Source organism: Oncorhynchus kisutch, linkage group LG11 (assembly GCF_002021735.2).
Source record: "Oncorhynchus kisutch isolate 150728-3 linkage group LG11, Okis_V2, whole genome shotgun sequence".
Classification (NCBI taxonomy): domain Eukaryota; kingdom Metazoa; phylum Chordata; class Actinopteri; order Salmoniformes; family Salmonidae; genus Oncorhynchus; species Oncorhynchus kisutch.
Genome location: NC_034184.2, coordinates 87,212,450 through 87,235,010, shown reverse-complemented (window position 1 = coordinate 87,235,010; position 22,561 = coordinate 87,212,450).

Genomic DNA, 22,561 nt, shown 5'->3' with positions numbered 1-22,561 from the left:
TCTCTCTCTCTCTCTCTCTCTCTCTCTCTCTCTCTCTCTCTCTCTGTCTCTCTCTCTCTGTCTCTCTCTCTCTCTCTCGTCTCTCTCTCTTTGTCTCTCTCCGTCTCTCTCTCTCTCTCTCTCTCTCTCTCTCTCTCTCTCTCTGATCTCTCTCTCTCTCTCTCTCTCTGTCAACAGGGTCTATCAGGTCATAACTAAACCTCTCTCTGTCAACAGGGTCTATCAGGTCATGACTAAACCTCTCTTTCTGTCAACAAGGTCAATCAGGTCGTGACTAGGAGATGCGTACCAAACAGGACACTATTCCATATTTAGTGCACTACTTTTAACCAAAGCCCTATGGGCCCTTTCCAATATCAGTCACATGACTATTATTAATGCAGTAGGTTGTTTTAGGTGATATGAGTTCATTATTAATGAGGTAGGTTGTTTTAGGTGATCCAGTTTCAACTGTTCTGCCTTATTATTATTATTGGACCATGCTGGTCATTTATGAACATTTGAACATCTTGGCCATGTTCTGTTATAATCTCCACCCGGCACAGCCAGAAGAGGACTGGCCACACCACATAGCCTGGTTCCTCTCTAGGTTTCTTCCTAGGTTTTGGCCTTTCTAGGGAGTTTTTCCTAGCCACCGTGCTTCTACACCTGCATTGCTTGCTGTTTGGGGTTTTAGGCTGGGTTTCTGTACAGCACTTTGAGATATCAGCTGATGTACGAAGGGCTTTATAAATACATTTGATTTGATTTGATCGTGTTAACCGTTGCTTTGGGACTGAGGTTTTAGTTGGGTTCAGACTGTGTTACTGGAGCAGTCAATATGCAGTCTGCTGAGGAGTCATATGATAGCATTGGTCAGTTCAGTGCTTCCTTTTAAGCACCCTCTGCTTATATAATTTGTTCAGATGGCTTATCCAGAAGCTCAGGAACTAAGGATTCTTCAGTCTTTAAATAGTAGACTGATATTCTAACAGGTCTATATATTTTTTGTTAAATTAAAATGTAACCTTTATTTAACTTGGCAAGTCAGTTAAGAACAAATTCTTATTTACAATGACGGCTTACACCGGCCAAACCCGGACTACACCGGCCAAACCCGGACTACACCGGCCAAACCCGGACTACACAGGCCAAACCCGGACTACACAGGCCAAACCCGGACTACACCGGCCAAACCCGGACTACACCGGCCAAACCCGGACTACTCCGGCCAAACCCGGACTACACCGGCCAAACCCGGACTACACGGCCAAACCCGGACTACACAGGCCAAACCCGGACTACACCGGCCAAACCCGGACTACACCGGCCAAACCCGGACTACACCGGCCAAACCCGGACTACACGGCCAAACCCGGACTACACCGGCCAAACCCGGACTACACGGCCAAACCCGGACTACACCGGCCAAACCCGGACTACACTGGGCCGTTTGTACGCCACCCTGTGGGACTCCCAATCCCGGCCGGTTGTGATACAGCCTGGATATTGGACAGATACATATTTAAAAAGGTCAACGATCTACAAATCTCACAATATACAAATTCACTTGTTGGTCAAAGGCAGCTAGGCTAATTAGTACATAAGCATTAAAACATCTCAACAACCAACGACTTTGAACCAGTAAAACAATTGAACTCAGATGAAGTTCTCCCTCAAAACCGGGAGCATCCCAAATGGCACACTATTCCCTATATAGTGCACTACTTTAGACCAGAGCCCTATGACACCCTATTCCCTATATAGAGCACTACTTTAGACCAGGAAACATTTATAGTGCACTACTTTTGAACAGGACCCATACTGCAATCTGGGACATGACCCATGTTTCAGTGATGTGTTTGTGTTCCAGCTGCCGTCCATCTGGCATCACTCTGCCTCCGTGTGTCTGGGGCCGGGACACTAGGGGTCAGAGTGCAGCTTGATGATTTGTCATCACAACACAGCAGAAACCTGTGAGCTCTCTGCTGCCAGAAACAAACCTCCGAGGTCGGCCTCTCCTCCAGTGAGCTCTCTATACAGTGGTGTATATAGTGGTGTGAATAGCAGTGTATATCTACTGGTGTATATACTGGTGAGTATAGTGGTGTATATACTGGTGTATAGACCAGAGTAATAAAGCCTCTTGAAAAAGCCAAACCTTGACCCAGAAAATATTTAAAAAACTATCTAAAAATATATTGAATCTTCCATTAATCTCAAACTTTTTTTGAAAAAGCTGTTGTGCAGCAACTCACTGCCTTCCTGAAGAAAAACAATGTATACGAAATGTTTCAGTCTGGTTTTAGACCCCATCATAGCACTGAGACTACACTTGTGAAGGTGGTAAATGACCTTTTAAAAACAGAGATGCTTGTTCTAGGTCCCAAGAAACAAAGAGGTCTTCTGTTGAATCTGACAATTAATCTTAATGTACAGTCGTCTCAAATAAAACTGTGAAGGACCTCGGCGTTACTCTGGACCCTGATCTCTCTTTTGACGAACATATCAAGACTGTTTCAAGGACAGCTTTTTCCATCTACGTAACAAAAATCAGAAACTTTCTGTCCAAAAATGATGCAGAAAAATGTATCCATGCTTTTGTTACTTCTAGGTTAGACTACTGCAATGCTCTACTTCCCGGCTACCAGGATAAAGCACTAAATAAACTTCAGTTAGTGCTAAATACGGCTGATAGAATCCTGACTAGAACCATATTATCATATTATCATTATCATACCATGTTATCATCCTGACTAGAACCATATCATATTACTCCAGTGCTAGCCTCCCTACACTGGCTTCCTGTTAAGGCAAGGGCTGCTTTCAAGGTTTTACTGCTAACCTACAAAGCATTACATGGGCTTGCTCCTGCCTATCTCTCTGATTTAGTCCTGCCGTACATACCTACACGTACGCTACGGTCACAAGACGCAGGCCTCCTAATTGTCCCTAGAATTTCTAAGCAAACAGCTGGAGGCAGGGCTTTCTCCTATAGAGCTCCATTTTTATGGAATGGTCTGCCTACCCATGTCAGAGACGCAGACTCGGTCTCAACCTTTAAGTCTTTACTGAAGACTCATCTCTTCAGTGGGTCATAAGATTGAGTGTAATCTGGCCCAGGAGTGGGAAGGTGAACGGAAAGGCTCTGGAGCAACAAACCGCCCTTGCTGTCTCTGCCTGGCCGGTTCCCCTCTTTCCACTGGGATTCTCTGCCTCTAACCCTATTACGGGGGCTGAGTCACTGGCTTACTGGTGCTCTTCCATGCCGTCCCTAGGAGGGGTGCGTCACTTGAGTGGGTTGAGTCACTGACGTGACCTTCCTGTCTGGGTGGACGACCCCCTTGGGTTGTGCGTGGTGGAGATCTTTGTGGGCTATACTCGGCCTTGTCTCAGGATGGTAAATTGGTGGTTGAAGATATCCCTCTAGTGGTGTGGGGGCACTGTGGGGTTATATCCTGCCTGTTTGGCCCTGTCTGGGGGTATCTTCGGAAGGGGCCACAGTGTCTCCTGACCCGTCCTGTCTCAGCCTCCAGTATTTATGCTGCAGTAGTTTATGTGTCGGGGGGCTAGGGTCAGTTTGTTATATCTGGAGTACTTCTCCTGTCGTATCCGGTGTCCTGAGTGAATTTAGGTATGCGCACTCTAATTCTCTCTTTCTTTCTCTCTCTCGGAGGACCTGAGCCCTAGGAGCCCTAGGACCATGCCTCAGGACTACCTGGCATGATGACTCCTTGCTGTCCCCAGTCCACCTGGCCGTGCTGCTGCTCCAGTTTCAACTGTTCTACCTGCGGCTATGGAACCCTGACCTGTTCACCGGACGTGCTACCTGTCCCGGACCTGCTGTTTTCAACTCTCTAGAGACAGCAGGAGCGGTAGAAATACTCTCAATGATCGACTATGAAAAGCCAACTGACATTTACTCCTGAGGTGCTGACTTGTTGCACCCGACAACTACTGTGACTGTTATTATTTGACCATGCTGGTCATTTATGAACAGTTGAACATCTTGGCCATGTTCTGTTATAATCTCCATCCGGCACAGCCAGAAGAGGACTGGCCACCCCACATAGCCTGGTTCCTCTATAGGTTTCTTCCTTGGTTTTGGCCTTTCTAGGGAGTTTTTCCTAGCCACCGTGCTTCTACACCTGCATTGCTTGCTGTTTGGGGTTTTAGGCTGGGTTTCTGTACAGCACTTTGAGATATCAGCTGATGTAAGAAGGGCTATATAAATACATTTGATTTGATTTGTATAGGGGTGTAGGAAGCGGTGTAACTATAGAGCTGTATATCAAATCAAATCAAATGTATTTATATAGCCCTTCGTACATCAGCTGATATCTCAAAGTGCTGTACAGAAACCCAGCCTAAAACCCCAAACAGCAAGCAATGCAGGTGGAGAAGCACGGTGGCTAGGAAAAACTCCCTAGAAAGGCCAATACCTAGGAAGAAACCTAGAGAGGAACCAGGCTATGTGGGGTGGCCAGTCCTCTTCTGGCTGTGCCGGGTGGAGATTATAACAGAACATGGTCAAGATGTTCAATGTTCATAAATGACCAGCATGGTCGAATAATAATAAGGCAGAACAGTTGAAACTAGAGCAGCAGCACAGTCAGGTGGAAGTTGAAACTGGAGTAGCAGCATGGCCAGGTAGACTGGGGACAGCAAGGAGTCATCATGTCAGGTAGTCCTGGGGCATGGTCCTAGGGCTCAGGTCAGTTGAAACTGGAACAGCAGCATGGCCAGGTGGACTGGGGACAGCAAGGAGTCATCATGTCAGGTAGTCCTGGGGCAAATCAATTTGATTTGATTTGATTTGTATATAGTGGCTATAGTGGTGTTTATAGAGGTGTATATAGTGGCTATAGTGGTGTGTATGGTGGTGTGTATAGTGGTGTATATAGAGGTGTGTATAGTGGTGTGTATGGTGGTGTGTATAGTGGTGTATATAGAGGTGTGTATAGTGGTGTGTATGGTGGTGTGTATAGTGGTGTATATAGTGGTGTATATAGTGGTGTGTATAGTGGTGTATATAGTGATGTTTATAGTGGTGTATATAGTGGTGTGTATAGTGGTGTGTATGGTGGTGTGTATAGTGGTGTTTATAGAGGTGTGTATAGTGGTGTGTATGGTGGTGTGTATAGTGGTGTATATAGCTGTGTATATAGTGGTGTGTATAGTGGTGTATATAGTGATGTTTATAGTGATGTATATAGTGGTGTGTGTAGTGGTGTATATAGTGATGTTTATAGTGGTGTATATAGTGGTGTATATAGTGGTGTGTATAGTGGTGTATATAGTGATGTTTATAGTGGTGTATATAGTGGTGTGTATAGTGGTGTATATAGTGGTGTGTATAGTGGTATATATAGTGGTATATATAGTGGTGTCGTGACGTTGTATTAGTTAATGTGACGACTGTTGTTCATTGAATAATTAAAGTTTCTAATTGTGTGATAATCTGAATCAAGCCATTATTAACTCATTAACCTGGGGCACCATGGGAAAACAAGTTTTTAATGAGTTTCTATTTCCCAAATTAACTCAAAGAATATCAGAATATCGATTTTACAACAGTCGCTAATTAACCAGTTACCTCCACAATCTCGTTCTGAACGAATCTGCACGGACCCGGGTCTCACCAATGAGTTCGGACCCGGGTCTCACCAATGAGTTCGGACCCGGGTCTCACCAATGAGTTCGGACCCGGGTCTCACCAATGAGTTCAGACCCGGGTCTCACCAATGAGTTCACACCCGGGTCTCACCAATGAGTTCGGACCAGGGTCTCACCAATGAGTTCATACCCGGGTCTCACCAATGAGTTCGTACAACACCAATCTTAGTTGAATATTTATTTACTAGAAAGCTAAAATGATGATAAAAGATACACATAGACAAAACACATTCTAGGCTATTGATTAGAACTTAGTATAACGGGCCAACACACTATGGCGCGTGTTACCCACAATGGGGATTTAAAAGAGAGAGAAAAAGAGAAAGTACACGAGAGAAATATACATTTGGGTGAATTTGTCAGCTATGCTTATTCTTAACCTAGCCTTGCCCCAAACTGCCGCTCTTATGGGTCAGAATATAATGATGTAATTACGTGGGGGTGATCTCCGAGGATTCTCTGCGTGGACCGTTCAGCTGCTAGATGACTCACTACTCCGGCGCACCTCCCTGCTCATCCTCCCGATGTCGGTGTCTTTTTTGGCTTAGGAGTCTGTTCCCTCACCCTTTGCTCTGGAAGGGGTCTTCTGAGGACAGACAGCTCTGTAGCTCAGAGCTCACAGCATAGGAATGAAACCCTTTTAGATACCACGATTCGATGGGAGATGGAGGCTAGGTGGTTCGACTTGAATTCACCCGCTTAGACACAGCTACTCATCCGTAGCTTGGGTAGAAAAGGATTTATTTGTCCTCAAACTTGCATTGCGTAGACCTTGCTGCAGCTGGGGTCACGTCGTCCTGTCGTAAATTCTATACTCACGGGTTTTATACCCTCGGGTCAGAAGTGGGCGTAACCGCCTTTAGGGCAATTCTCTTGGCATACCAAGTTAATGAGGCAAGGTCTAGATTTTGTTTTAATTCAAATCCAGGGCCAGGGAACCCTGTCTAGGTTCCCTGGCCCTGTACCCTAGCTACCCTGAATTTGGTCTATGTACTATAGCTACCCAGAGAGAGAGAGAGAGAGAGAGAGAGAGAGAGAGAGAGGGAGAGAGAGAGAGAGCCCTGCAATGCCAAGAGCTTAGCAGAGAAAAGACCCCTCATCCAGCTGGTCCTGGGGCTGAGTTCACTTGTTCTACGAACACACTGAAGCCTCAGTACCAGAACATCCAATCAATCAGAATAAACAAAATGACATTGATTATTGGGAAGCACAAAGAAAAATGCAGTGCTATCTGGCCCTAAATCCACAGTACAACATGGTAAACTATTTGACCATGGTTACTGATCAAAACCTTAGAAAAACCTTGACAAAGTACAGGCTCAAACAATTAGTGTCCTCTCCCCACATTTTAAACCCTTATTCAAGGTTTTAAAGACCTTTCTGATGAGAGTAGGCTACCAGTCCTGTTGGGGGAGGACGCAGAGAGCTGTGGGTTGGCAACGCACTACATTGCTGCCTGCCATAAGTTGAGGGACAGTGTCTGACAGACCAACCAACCTGCACATGTCATCTACTGTATGCTTATTGTTATTGTTCAGTGATTGTTAGTTTGACCCTTGGTTACTGTGGTTACTGTTGTCCCGGTGACAAGTTTGATTCTTATTCTTTTCATATTGTAAATATCCAAGGTAAGCTTAGGCAATATGTACATTGTTACGTCATGCCAATAAAGGAAATTGAATTGAGAGAGAAGACCAGAGGGAGAGAGCGAGAGAGAGAAGACCAGAGGGTGAGAGAGAGAGAAAGAAGACCAGAGGGAGAGAGATAGAAAACCAGAGAGAGATAGAAAACCAGAGAAGACCAGAGAGAGAGAGTCAGAGCCCTCTGCTCTGTTAATTGCTACCATGTGCTGGTCCTGAGGTCATGAGGTCGTGAGGTCCTGAGGTCGTGAGGTCCTGAGGTCCTGAGGTTCTGAGGACACTGACTGACTGTTGCAGCATCATCTCAGGAGGCTCTGGTTGATATTCTGTAGGGATACACACCTCAAACAGTAACATGAACCACACGCTGGCATACAGCATTATTCAGCAGAACCTCATTACTGAACCAGGCAGACACATTACAACCATGGTCCCTGCTATTGAAACAGAGAGACACAGTATAACCCTGGTCCCTGCTATTGAGACAGAGAGACACAGTATAGCCCTGGTCCCTGCTGTTGAGACAGAGAGACATAGTATAACCCTGGTCCCTTGAGACAGAGAGACATAGTATAACCCTGGTCCCTGCTATTGAGACAGAGAGACACAGTATAACCCTGGTCCCTGCTGTTGAGACAGAGAGACACAGTATAACCCTGGTCCCCACTATTGAGCCAGAGAGACACAGTATAACCCTGGTCCCTGCTATTAAAACAGAGAGACACAGTATAACCCTGATCCCTGCTATTGAGACAGAGAGACACAGTATAACCCTGGTCCCCTCTATTGAGCCAGAGAGACACAGTACAACCCCGGTCTCTGCTACTGAGACAGAGAGACATAGTTTAACTCTGGTCCCGGCTACTGAGACAGAGAGACATAGTTTAACTCTGCAAACTGTGCAGTAGCTGAATAGCTTTGCTTTGTCCTGGTATTGTATTGATCTGTCAGAGGTACAGCTGGAACACAGAGAGCTAATATAACTATCTGCCAATATAACTATCTGCCAATATAACTATCTGCTAATATAACTATCTGCCAATATAACTATCTGCCAATATAACTATGTCTGAAGCAGCCTATCTATAACTATAACACGATAACCTGCTCTTCTATCTAACCCACTGGGTATAACGCATTTACAGGGACTTCTACCATATTATATAGTGCATTGTAAGGGTTGTTATAAGCATTTTGTAACAGCTCTTCTGATAGCCTTTGTAATGTCATATGATACTGTATATGGCAACGGTATGTATTATTGATAACTGCGTGTATGGTGATACTGTATTGAAGGAAGAACTATCGGTCAACACTGAACAACACTGCTAGCCAGGTTGGGTGCAGGGTTAAATAGTGGAAATGGGTGCGTTATGTTTCATGGTAGTAGCCTGGTTGTGGCTTCTATCTCTTCCCTGGAAAATATTGATGTTTTGAAGGTACAAGGTTAGTACTCTCAGTCAATGACAGTGATCAACACTGCTCCTTGGGCTGGGCGTAGAGACGAGTGGTGGAAGTGAGAATGATAAGAAAAGGTTGGAAAACATCTCTGAAACCTGTCATGGTCCTTGCAGTAACTTGGCTTTGGCTCTCTTGTCTCTGCTGTGACGCAGTGCCCGATGATCAGTCTAATGAAATGAAACACGATACGTCCTGGCAGCCGATTCACACAGGGTCAGAATACTAGCAGGATGTGATGTAATGTTTTTTTTTTACTTTTCTCTTCTTAAAAGACGATTGTAAAAATCCCCTTTACGCACGTCTTATTCTGTGTCCCAAATCACACCCTATTCCCTAACTTGCACCCTATTCCCTATATAGTGCACTACTTTTGAGCAGAGCCCCATGGTCCCTGGTTAAATGTAGTGCACCATAAAGTGAATAGGGTGCCATTTGGGATGCATCCTTGGTGTGACTGTGGACATTGGCACGGCTTACTGACTGTCTTTATGGATGCATCTTGACAAATGACAGACTATGCGTGCTGACCTGAAATGAATTTAGGGTTTTCAGATCATAATTGGGTAACGAAAGAATGATGTGTACGGCTGTATGGCTTGTGAGGTTGTTTGGATGATGGGGTTTAACTGTGAGGACTTCGCCAAGAGAAAGACGAAGTAGGGAACTGACTAGACTGTAGACAAGAGACTCATAACACCAGCTAGATGAGACAGACCAGACAGTAGACAGTCAACACCAGCTAGTTGAGACAGACCAGACAGTAGACAGTCAACACCAGCTAGTTGAGACAGACCAGACTGTAGAGACTCATAACACCAGCTAGATGAGACAGACCAGACAGTAGACAGTCAAGACCAGCTAGTTGAGACAGACCAGACAGTAGACAGTCAACACCAGCTAGATGAGACAGACCAGACAGTAGACAGGCAAAGCCAGCTAGTTGAGACAGACCAGACAGTAGACAGTCAACACCAGCTAGTTGAGACAGACCAGACAGTAGACAGTCAACACCAGCTAGTTGAGACAGACCAGACAGTAGACAGTCAAAGCCAGCTAGTTGAGACAGACCAGACTGTAGACAGTCAACACCAGCTAGTTGAGACAGACCAGACAGTAGACAGTCAACACCAGCTAGATGAGACAGACCAGACAGTAGACAGGCAAAGCCAGCTAGTTGAGACAGACCAGACAGTAGACAGTCAACAACAGCTAGTTGAGACAGACCAGACAGTAGACAGTCAACACCAGCTAGATGAGACAGACCAGACAGTAGACAGTCAAAGCCAGCTAGTTGAGACAGACCAGACTGTAGACAGTCAACACCAGCTAGTTGAGACAGACCAGACTGTAGAGACTCATAACACCAGCTAGTTGAGACAGACCAGACTGTAGACAGTCAAAGCCAGCTAGTTGAGACAGACCAGACAGTAGACAGTCAACACCAGCTAGTTGAGACAGACCAGACTGTAGAGACTCATAACACCAGCTAGTTGAGACATACCAGACTGTAGAGACTCATAGCACCAGCTAGTTGAGACAGACCAGACTGTAGAGACTCATAACACCAGCTAGTTGAGACAGACCAGACTGTAGAGACTCATAACACCAGCTAGTTGAGACAGACCAGACTGTAGAGACTCATAACACCAGCTAGTTGAGACAGACCAGACTGTAGACAGTCAAAGCCAGCTAGTTGAGACAGACCAGACAGTAGACAGTCAACACCAGCTAGTTGAGACAGACCAGACTGTAGAGACTCATAACACCAGCTAGTTGAGACATACCAGACTGTAGAGACTCATAGCACCAGCTAGTTGAGACAGACCAGACTGTAGAGACTCATAACACCAGCTAGTTGAGACAGACCAGACTGTAGAGACTCATAACACCAGCTAGTTGAGACAGACCAGACTGTAGAGACTCATAACACCAGCTAGTTGAGACAGACCAGACTGTAGAGACTCATAACACCAGCTAGTTGAGACAGACCAGACTGTAGAGACTCATAACACCAGCTAGTTGAGACAGACCAGACTGTAGACAGTCAAGACCAGCTAGTTGAGACAGACCAGACTGTAGACAGTCAACACCAGCTAGTTGAGACAGACCAGACTGTAGAGACTCATAACACCAGCTAGTTGAGACAGACCAGACTGTAGACAGTCAGGACCAGCTAGTTGAGACAGACCAGACTGTACAGTCAACACCAGCTAGTTGAGACAGACCAGACAGTAGACAGTCAACACCAGCTAGTTGAGACATACCAGACAGTAGACAGTCAACACCAGCTAGTTGAGAAATACCAGACAGTAAACAGTCAACACCAGCTAGTTGAGACAGACCAGACTGTAGAGACTCATAACACCAGCTAGTTGAGACAGACCAGACTGTAGACAGTCAAGACCAGCTAGTTGAGACAGACCAGACAGTAGACAGTCAACACCAGCTAGTTGAGACAGACCAGACAGTAGACAGTCAACGCCAGCTAGTTGAGACAGTCCAGACTGTAGACAGTCAGTACCAGCTAGTTGAGACAGACCAGACTGTAGACAGTCAGGACCAGCTAGTTGAGACAGACCAGACTGTAGACAGTCAGGACCAGCTAGTTGAGACAGACCAGACTGTACAGTCAACACCAGCTAGTTGAGACATACCAGACAGTAAACAGTCAACACCAGCTAGTTGAGACATACCAGACAGTAGACAGTCAACACCAGCTAGTTGAGACATACCAGACAGTAAACAGTCAACACCAGCTAGTTGAGACAGACCAGACTGTAGACAGTCAGGACCAGCTAGTTGAGACAGACCAGACTGTAGACAGTCAGGACCAGCTAGTTGAGACAGACTAGACTGTAGACAGTCAACACCAGCTAGATGAGACAGACCAGACAGTAGACAGTCAAGACCAGCTAGTTGAGACAGACCAGACAGTAGACAGTCAACACCAGCTAGTTGAGACAGACCAGACAGTAGACAGTCAAAGCCAGCTAGTTGAGACAGACCAGACTGTAGACAGTCAACACCAGCTAGTTGAGACAGACCAGACAGTAGACAGTCAACACCAGCTAGATGAGACAGACCAGACAGTAGACAGGCAAAGCCAGCTAGTTGAGACAGACCAGACAGTAGACAGTCAACACCAGCTAGTTGAGACAGACCAGACAGTAGACAGTCAACACCAGCTAGATGAGACAGACCAGACAGTAGACAGTCAAAGCCAGCTAGTTGAGACAGACCAGACTGTAGAGACTCATAACACCAGCTAGTTGAGAGAGACCAGACTGTAGACAGTCAAAGCCAGCTAGTTGAGACAGACCAGACAGTAGACAGTCAACACCAGCTAGTTGAGACAGACCAGACTGTAGAGACTCATAACACCAGCTAGTTGAGACAGACCAGACTGTAGAGACTCATAACACCAGCTAGTTGAGACAGACCAGACTGTAGAGACTCATAACACCAGCTAGTTGAGACAGACCAGACTGTAGAGACTCATAACACCAGCTAGTTGAGACAGACCAGACTGTAGAGACTCATAACACCAGCTAGTTGAGACAGACCAGACTGTAGAGACTCATAACACCAGCTAGTTGAGACAGACCAGACTGTAGACAGTCAAGACCAGCTAGTTGAGACAGACCAGACTGTAGACAGTCAAGACCAGCTAGTTGAGACAGACCAGACTGTAGAGACTCATAACACCAGCTAGTTGAGACAGACCAGACTGTAGACAGTCAAGACCAGCTAGTTGAGACAGACCAGACTGTAGACAGTCAACACCAGCTAGTTGAGACAGACCAGACTGTAGAGACTCATAACACCAGCTAGTTGAGACAGACCAGACTGTAGACAGTCAGGACCAGCTAGTTGAGACAGACCAGACTGTACAGTCAACACCAGCTAGTTGAGACAGACCAGACAGTAGACAGTCAACACCAGCTAGTTGAGACATACCAGACAGTAGACAGTCAACACCAGCTAGTTGAGACAGACCAGACTGTAGACAGTCAACACCAGCTAGTTGAGACATACCAGACAGTAGACAGTCAACACCAGCTAGTTGAGACAGACCAGACAGTAGACAGTCAACACCAGCTAGTTGAGACATACCAGACAGTAGACAGTCAACACCAGCTAGTTGAGACATACCAGACAGTAAACAGTCAACACCAGCTAGTTGAGACAGACCAGACTGTAGAGACTCATAACACCAGCTAGTTGAGACAGACCAGACTGTAGACAGTCAAGACCAGCTAGTTGAGACAGACCAGACAGTAGACAGTCAACACCAGCTAGTTGAGACAGACCAGACAGTAGACAGTCAACGCCAGCTAGTTGAGACAGACCAGACTGTAGACAGTCAGTACCAGCTAGTTGAGACAGTTCAGACTGTAGACAGTCAGGACCAGCTAGTTGAGACAGACCAGACTGTAGACAGTCAGGACCAGCTAGTTGAGACAGACCAGACTGTACAGTCAACACCAGCTAGTTGAGACAGACCAGACAGTAGACAGTCAACACCAGCTAGTTGAGACATACCAGACAGTAGACAGTCAACACCAGCTAGTTGAGACATACCAGACAGTAAACAGTCAACACCAGCTAGTTGAGACAGACCAGACTGTAGACAGTCAGGACCAGCTAGTTGAGACAGACCAGACTGTAGACAGTCAGGACCAGCTAGTTGAGACAGACCAGACTGTAGACAGTCAACACCAGCTAGATGAGACAGACCAGACAGTAGACAGTCAAGACCAGCTAGTTGAGACAGACCAGACTGTAGACAGTCAACACCAGCTAGATGAGACAGACCAGACAGTAGACAGTCAAGACCAGCTAGTTGAGACAGACCAGACAGTAGAGTGTCATAACTATAGGTCGACCGTTTATGATTAATCGGCCAATTAAAAAAAATGTATTTGTAATAATGACAATTACAACAATACTGAATGAACACTTATTTTAACTTAGTATAATACATCAATAAAAATGTATTTAGCCTCAAATAAATAATGAAACATGTTCAAGTTGGTTTAAATAATGCAAAAACAAAGTGTTGGAGAAGAAAGTTAAAGTGCAATATGTGCCATGTAAGAAAGCTAACGTTTCAGTTCCTTGCTCAGAACATGAGAACATATGAAAGCTGGTGGTTCCTTTTAACATGAGTCTTCAATATTCCAAGGTAAGAGGTTTTAGGTTGTAGCTAATATAGTATTTACAGGACTATTTCTCTCTATACCATTTGTATTTCATTAACCTTTGATTATTGGATGTTCTTATAGACACTTTAGTATTGCCAGTGTAACAGTATAGCTTCCGTCCCTCTCCTCTCTCCTACCTGGGCTCGAACCAAGAACACAACGACAACAGCCACCCTCGAAGCAGTGTTACCCATGCAGAGCAAGGGGAACAACTACTCCAAGTCTCAGAGCGAGTGGCGTTTGAAACGCTATTAGCGCGCACCCCGCTAACTAGCTAGCCATTTCACATCGGTTACACCAGCCTAATCTCGGGAGTTGATGGGCTTCAAGTCATAAACAGCGCTGTGCTTGTGAAGAGCTGCTGGCAAAACGCATGAAAGTGCTGTTTGAATGAATGCTTACGAGCTTGCTGGTGCCTACCACCGCTCAGTCAGACTGCTCTATCAAATCAGACTTAATTATAACATAATAACACACAGAAATACGAGCCTTTGGTCATTAATATGGTTGAATCCGGAAACTATAATTTCGAAAACAAAACATTTATTATTTCAGTGAAATATGGAACCGTTCTGTATTTTATCTAACGAATGGCATCCCTAAGTCTAAATATTCCTGTTACATTGTACAAGCTTCAATGTTATGTCATAATTACGTACAATTGTGGCAAATTAGTTACCTTGGCTCCTACTGCATTCGCGTAACACGCAGGCTCCTCATGGAGGGCAATGTAATCAGGTGGTTAGAGCGTTGGACTAGTTAACTGTAAGGTTGCAATCTGTCGTTCTGCCCCTGAACAGGCAGTTAACCCACCAGTTCCTGGGCCGTTATTGAAAGTAAGAATGTGTTCTTAACTGACTTGTCTAGTTAAATAAAGGTGTAAAAAAATACAAATAAAATTTAAATCGGCCAAATCGGTGTCCAAAAATAACACTAGTTGAGACAGACCAGACTGTAGAGAGTCCCATTCATCAACCCTAGGACCATCCCACAACACAACAACCTCCCATTGGTCAACCCTAGGACCATCCCACAACACAACAACCTCCCATTCATCAACCCTAGGACCATCCCACAACACAACACCCTCCCATTCATCAACCCTAGGACCATCCCACAACACAACAACCTCCCATTGGTCACCCCTAGGACCATCCCACAACACAACAACCTCCCATTCATCAACCCTAGGACTATCCCACAGCACAACAACCTCCCATTGGTCAACTCTAGGACCATCCCACAACACAACAACCTCCCATTCATCAACTCTAGGACCATCCCACAACACAACAACCTCCCATTCATCAACTCTAGGACCATCCCACAACACAACAACCTCCCATTCATCAATCCTAGGACCATCCCACAACACAACAACCTCCCATTGGTCAACACTAGGACTATCCCACAGCACAACAACCTCCTATTGGTCAACCCTAGGACCATCCCACAACACAACACCCTCCCATTCATCAACCCTAGGACCATCCCACAACACAACAACCTCCCATTGGTCAACACTAGGACCATCCCACAACACAACAACCTCCCATTAATCAACCGTAGGACCATCCCACAACACAACAACCTCCCATTCATCAACCCTAGGACCATCCCACAACACAACAACCTCCCATTCATCAACCCTAGGACCATCCCACAACACAACAACCTCCCATTGGTCAACCCTAGGACTATCCCACAGCACAACAACCTCCTATTGGTCAACCCTAGGACCATCCCACAACACAACAACCTCCCATTCATCAACTCTAGGACCATCCCACAACACAACAACCTCCCATTCATCAACCCTAGGACCATCCCACAACCACCCCTAGGACCATCCCACAGCACAGAAACCTCCTATTGGTCAACCCTAGGACCATCCCACAACACAACAACCTCCCATTGGTCAACCCTAGGACTATCCCACAGCACAACAACCTCCTATTGGTCAACCCTAGGACCATCCCACAACACAACAACCTCCCATTCATCAACCCTAGGACCATCGCACAACACAACAACCTCCCATTCATCAACCCTAGGACCATCCCACAACCACCCCTAGGACCATCCCACAGCACAGAAACCTCCTATTGGTCAACCCTAGGACCATCCCACAACACAACAACCTCCCATTGGTCAACCCTAGGACCATCCCACAGCACAACAACCTCCCATTGGTCAACCCTAGGACTATCCCACAGCACAACAACCTCCCATTCATCACCCCTAGGACTATCCCACAGCACAACAACCTCCCATTGGTCAACTCTAGGACCATCCCACAGCACAACAACCTCCCATTCATCAACCCTAGGACCATCCCACAACACAACAACCTCCCATTCATCAACCCTAGGACCATCCCACAACATCACAACCTCCCATTCATCACCCCTAGGACTATCCCACAGCACAACAACCTCCCATTGGTCAACTCTAGGACCATCCCACAGCACAACAACCTCCCATTCATCAACCCTAGGACCATCCCACAACAAAACAACCTCCCATTCATCAACCCTAGGACCATCCCACAACACAACAACCTCCCATTCATCAACCCTAGGACCATCCCACAACACAACAACCTCCCATTGGTCAACCCTAGGACTATCCCACAGCACAACAACCTCCTATTGGTCAACCCTAGGACCATCCCACAACACAACAACCTCCCATTCATCAACCCTAGGACCATCCCACAACACAACAACCTCCCATTCATCAACCCTAGGACCATCCCACAACATCACAACCTCCCAATCATCACCCCTAGGACCATCCCACAGCACAGAAACCTCATATTGGTCAACCCTAGGACCATCCCACAACACAACAACCTCCCATTGGTCAACCCTAGGACCATCCCACAGCACAACAACCTCCCATTGGTCAACCCTAGGACTATCCCACAGCACAACAACCTCCCATTCATCACCCCTAGGACTATCCCACAGCACAACAACCTCCCATTGGTCAACTCTAGGACCATCCCACAGCACAACAACCTCCCATTCATCAACCCTAGGACCATCCCACAACACAACAACCCTAGGACCATCCCACAACACAACAACCTCCCATTCATCAACCCTAGGACCATCCCACAACACAACAACCTCCCATTGGTCAAACCCTAGGACCATCCCACAACACAACAACCTCCCATTCATCAACCCTAGGACCATCCCACAGCACAACAACCTCCCATTCATCAACCCTAGGACCATCCCACAGCAAAACAATCTCCCATTCATCAACCCTAGGACCATCCCACAGCACAGAAACCTCCTATTGGTCAACCCTAGGACCATCCCACAACACAACAACCTCCCATTCATCAACCCTAGGACTATCCCACAACACAACAACCTCCCATTCATCAACCCTAGGACCATCCCACAGCACAACAACCTCCCATTCATCAACCCTAGGACCATCCCATAGCACAACAACCTCCCATTCATCAACCCTAGGACCATCCCACAACACAACAACCTCCCATTCATCAACCCTAGGACCATCGCACAACACAACAACCTCCCATTCATCAACCCTAGGACCATCCCACAACCACCCCTAGGACCATCCCACAGCACAGAAACCTCCTATTGGTCAACCCTAGGACCATCCCACAACACAACAACCTCCCATTGGTCAACCCTAGGACCATCCCACAGCACAACAACCTCCCATTGGTCAACCCTAGGACTATCCCACAGCACAACAACCTCCCATTCATCACCCCTAGGACTATCCCACAGCACAACAACCTCCCATTGGTCAACTCTAGGACCATCCCACAGCACAACAACCTCCCATTCATCAACCCTAGGACCATCCCACAACACAACAACCTCCCATTCATCAACCCTAGGACCATCCCACAACATCACAACCTCCCATTCATCACCCCTAGGACTATCCCACAGCACAACAACCTCCCATTGGTCAACTCTAGGACCATCCCACAGCACAACAACCTCCCATTCATCAACCCTAGGACCATCCCACAACAAAACAACCTCCCATTCATCAACCCTAGGACCATCCCACAACACAACAACCTCCCATTCATCAACCCTAGGACCATCCCACAACACAACAACCTCCCATTGGTCAACCCTAGGACTATCCCACAGCACAACAACCTCCTATTGGTCAACCCTAGGACCATCCCACAACACAACAACCTCCCATTCATCAACCCTAGGACCATCCCACAACACAACAATCTCCCATTCATCAACCCTAGGACCATCCCACAACATCACAACCTCCCAATCATCACCCCTAGGACCATCCCACAGCACAGAAACCTCATATTGGTCAACCCTAGGACCATCCCACAACACAACAACCTCCCATTGGTCAACCCTAGGACCATCCCACAGCACAACAACCTCCCATTGGTCAACCCTAGGACTATCCCACAGCACAACAACCTCCCATTCATCACCCCTAGGACTATCCCACAGCACAACAACCTCCCATTGGTCAACTCTAGGACCATCCCACAGCACAACAACCTCCCATTCATCAACCCTAGGACCATCCCACAACACAACAACCTCCCATTCATCAACCCTAGGACCATCCCACAACACAACAACCTCCCATTCATCAACCCTAGGACCATCCCACAACACAACAACCTCCCATTGGTCAACCCTAGGACCATCCCACAACACAACAACCTCCCATTCATCAACCCTAGGACCATCCCACAGCACAACAATCTCCCATTCATCAACCCTAGGACCATCCCACAGCACAGAAACCTCCTATTGGTCAACCCTAGGACCATCCCACAACACAACAACCTCCCATTCATCAACCCTAGGACTATCCCACAACACAACAACCTCCCATTCATCAACCCTAGGACCATCCCACAGCACAACAACCTCCCATTCATCAACCCTAGGACCATCCCATAGCACAACAACCTCCCATTCATCAACCCTAGGACCATCCCACAACACAGAAACCTCATATTGGTCAACCCTAGGACCATCCCACAACACAACAACCTCCCATTGGTCAACCCTAGGACCATCCCACAGCACAACAACCTCCCATTGGTCAACCCTAGGACTATCCCACAGCACAACAACCTCCCATTCATCACCCCTAGGACTATCCCACAGCACAACAACCTCCCATTGGTCAACTCTAGGACCATCCCACAGCACAACAACCTCCCATTCATCAACCCTAGGACCATCCCACAACACAACAACCTCCCATTCATCAACCCTAGGACCATCCCACAACACAACAACCTCCCATTCATCAACCCTAGGACCATCCCACAACACAACAACCTCCCATTGGTCAACCCTAGGACCATCCCACAACACAACAACCTCCCATTCATCAACCCTAGGACCATCCCACAGCACAACAATCTCCCATTCATCAACCCTAGGACCATCCCACAGCACAGAAACCTCCTATTGGTCAACCCTAGGACCATCCCACAACACAACAACCTCCCATTCATCAACCCTAGGACTATCCCACAACACAACAACCTCCCATTCATCAACCCTAGGACCATCCCACAGCACAACAACCTCCCATTCATCAACCCTAGGACCATCCCATAGCACAACAACCTCCCATTCATCAACCCTAGGACCATCCCACAACACAACACCCTCCCATTCATCAACCCTAGGACCATCCCACAACACAACAACCTCCCATTGGTCAACACTAGGACCATCCCACAACACAACAACCTCCCATTCATCAACCGTAGGACCATCCCACAACACAACAACCTCCCATTCATCAACCCTAGGACCATCCCACAACACAACAACCTCCCATTCATCAACCCTAGGACCATCCCACAACACAACAACCTCCCATTGGTCAACCCTAGGACTATCCCACAGCACAACAACCTCCTATTGGTCAACCCTAGGACCATCCCACAACACAACAACCTCCCATTCATCAACTCTAGGACCATCCCACAACACAACAACCTCCCATTCATCAACCCTAGGACCATCCCACAACCACCCCTAGGACCATCCCACAGCACAGAAACCTCCTATTGGTCAACCCTAGGACCATCCCACAACACAACAACCTCCCATTGGTCAACCCTAGGACCATCCCACAGCACAACAACCTCCCATTGGTCAACCCTAGGACTATCCCACAGCACAACAACCTCCCATTCATCACCCCTAGGACTATCCCACAGCACAACAACCTCCCATTGGTCAACTCTAGGACCATCCCACAGCACAACAACCTCCCATTCATCAACCCTAGGACCATCCCACAACACAACAACCTCCCATTCATCAACCCTAGGACCATCCCACAACATCACAACCTCCCATTCATCACCCCTAGGACTATCCCACAGCACAATAACCTCCCATTGGTCAACTCTAGGACCATCCCACAGCACAACAACCTCCCATTCATCAACCCTAGGACCATCCCACAACAAAACAACCTCCCATTCATCAACCCTAGGACCATCCCACAACACAACAACCTCCCATTGGTCAACCCTAGGACTATCCCACAGCACAACAACCTCCTATTGGTCAACCCTAGGACCATCCCACAACACAACAACCTCCCATTCATCAACCCTAGGACCATCCCACAACACAACAACCTCCCATTCATCAACCCTAGGACCATCCCACAACATCACAACCTCCCAATCATCACCCCTAGGACCATCCCACAGCACAGAAACCTCCTATTGGTCAACCCTAGGACCATCCCACAACACAACAACCCCCCATTGGTCAACCCTAGGACCATCCCACTGCACAACAACCTCCCATTGGTCAACCCTAGGACTATCCCACAGCACAACAACCTCCCATTCATCACCCCTAGGACTATCCCACAGCACAACAACCTCCCATTGGTCAACTCTAGGACCATCCCACAGCACAACAACCTCCCATTCATCAACCCTAGGACCATCCCACAACACAACAACCTCCCATTCATCAACCCTAGGACCATCCCACAACATCACAACCTCCCAATCATCACCCCTAGGACCATCCCACAGCACAGAAACCTCCTATTGGCCAACCCTAGGACCATCCCACAACACAACAACCTCCCATTGGTCAACCCTAGGACCATCCCACAGCACAACAACCTCCCATTGGTCAACCCTAGGACTATCCCACAGCACAACAACCTCCCATTCATCACCCCTAGGACTATCCCACAGCACAACAACCTCCCATTGGTCAACTCTAGGACCATCCCACAGCACAACAACCTCCCATTCATCAACCCTAGGACCATCCCACAACACAACAACCTCCCATTCATCAACCCTAGGACCATCCCACAACACAACAACCTCCCATTCATCAACCCTAGGACCATCCCACAACACAACAACCTCCCATTGGTCAACCCTAGGACCATCCCACAACATAACAACCTCCCATTCATCAACCCTAGGACCATCCCACAGCACAACAACCTCCCATTCATCAACCCTAGGACCATCCCACAGCAAAACAATCTCCCATTCATCAACCCTAGGACCATCCCACAGCACAGAAACCTCCTATTGGTCAACCCTAGGACCATCCCACAACACAACAACCTCCCATTCATCAACCCTAGGACTATCCCACAACACAACAACCTCCCATTCATCAACCCTAGGACCATCCCACAGCACAACAACCTCCCATTCATCAACCCTAGGACCATCCCATAGCACAACAACCTCCCATTCATCAACCCTAGGACCATCCCACAACACAACAACCTCCTATTGGTCAACCCTAGGACCATCCCACAACACAACAACCTCCCATTCATCAACCCTAGGACCATCCCACAACACAACAACCTCCCATTCATCAACCCTAGGACCATCCCACAACACAACAACCTCCCATTCATCAACCCTGGGACCATCCCACAACACAACAACCTCCCATTGGTCAACCCTAGGACTATCCCACAGCACAACAACCTCCTATTGGTCAACCCTAGGACCATCCCACAACACAACAACCTCCCATTCATCAACCCTAGGACCATCCCACAACACAACGACCTCCCATTCATCAACCCTAGGACCATCCCACAACCACCCCTAGGACCATCCCACAGCACAGAAACCTCCTATTGGTCAACCCTAGGACCATCCCACAACACAACAACCTCCCATTGGTCAACCCTAGGACCATCCCACAGCACAACAACCTCCCATTGGTCAACCCTAGGACTATCCCACAGCACAACAACCTCCCATTCATCACCCCTAGGACTATCCCACAGCACAACAACCTCCCATTGGTCAACTCTAGGACCATCCCACAGCACAACAACCTCCCATTCATCAACCCTAGGACCATCCCACAACAAAACAACCTCCCATTCATCAACCCTAGGACCATCCCACAACACAACAACCTCCCATTCATCAACCCTAGGACCATCCCACAACATCACAACCTCCCATTCATCACCCCTAGGACTATCCCACAGCACAACAACCTCCCATTGGTCAACTCTAGGACCATCCCACAGCACAACAACCTCCCATTCATCAACCCTAGG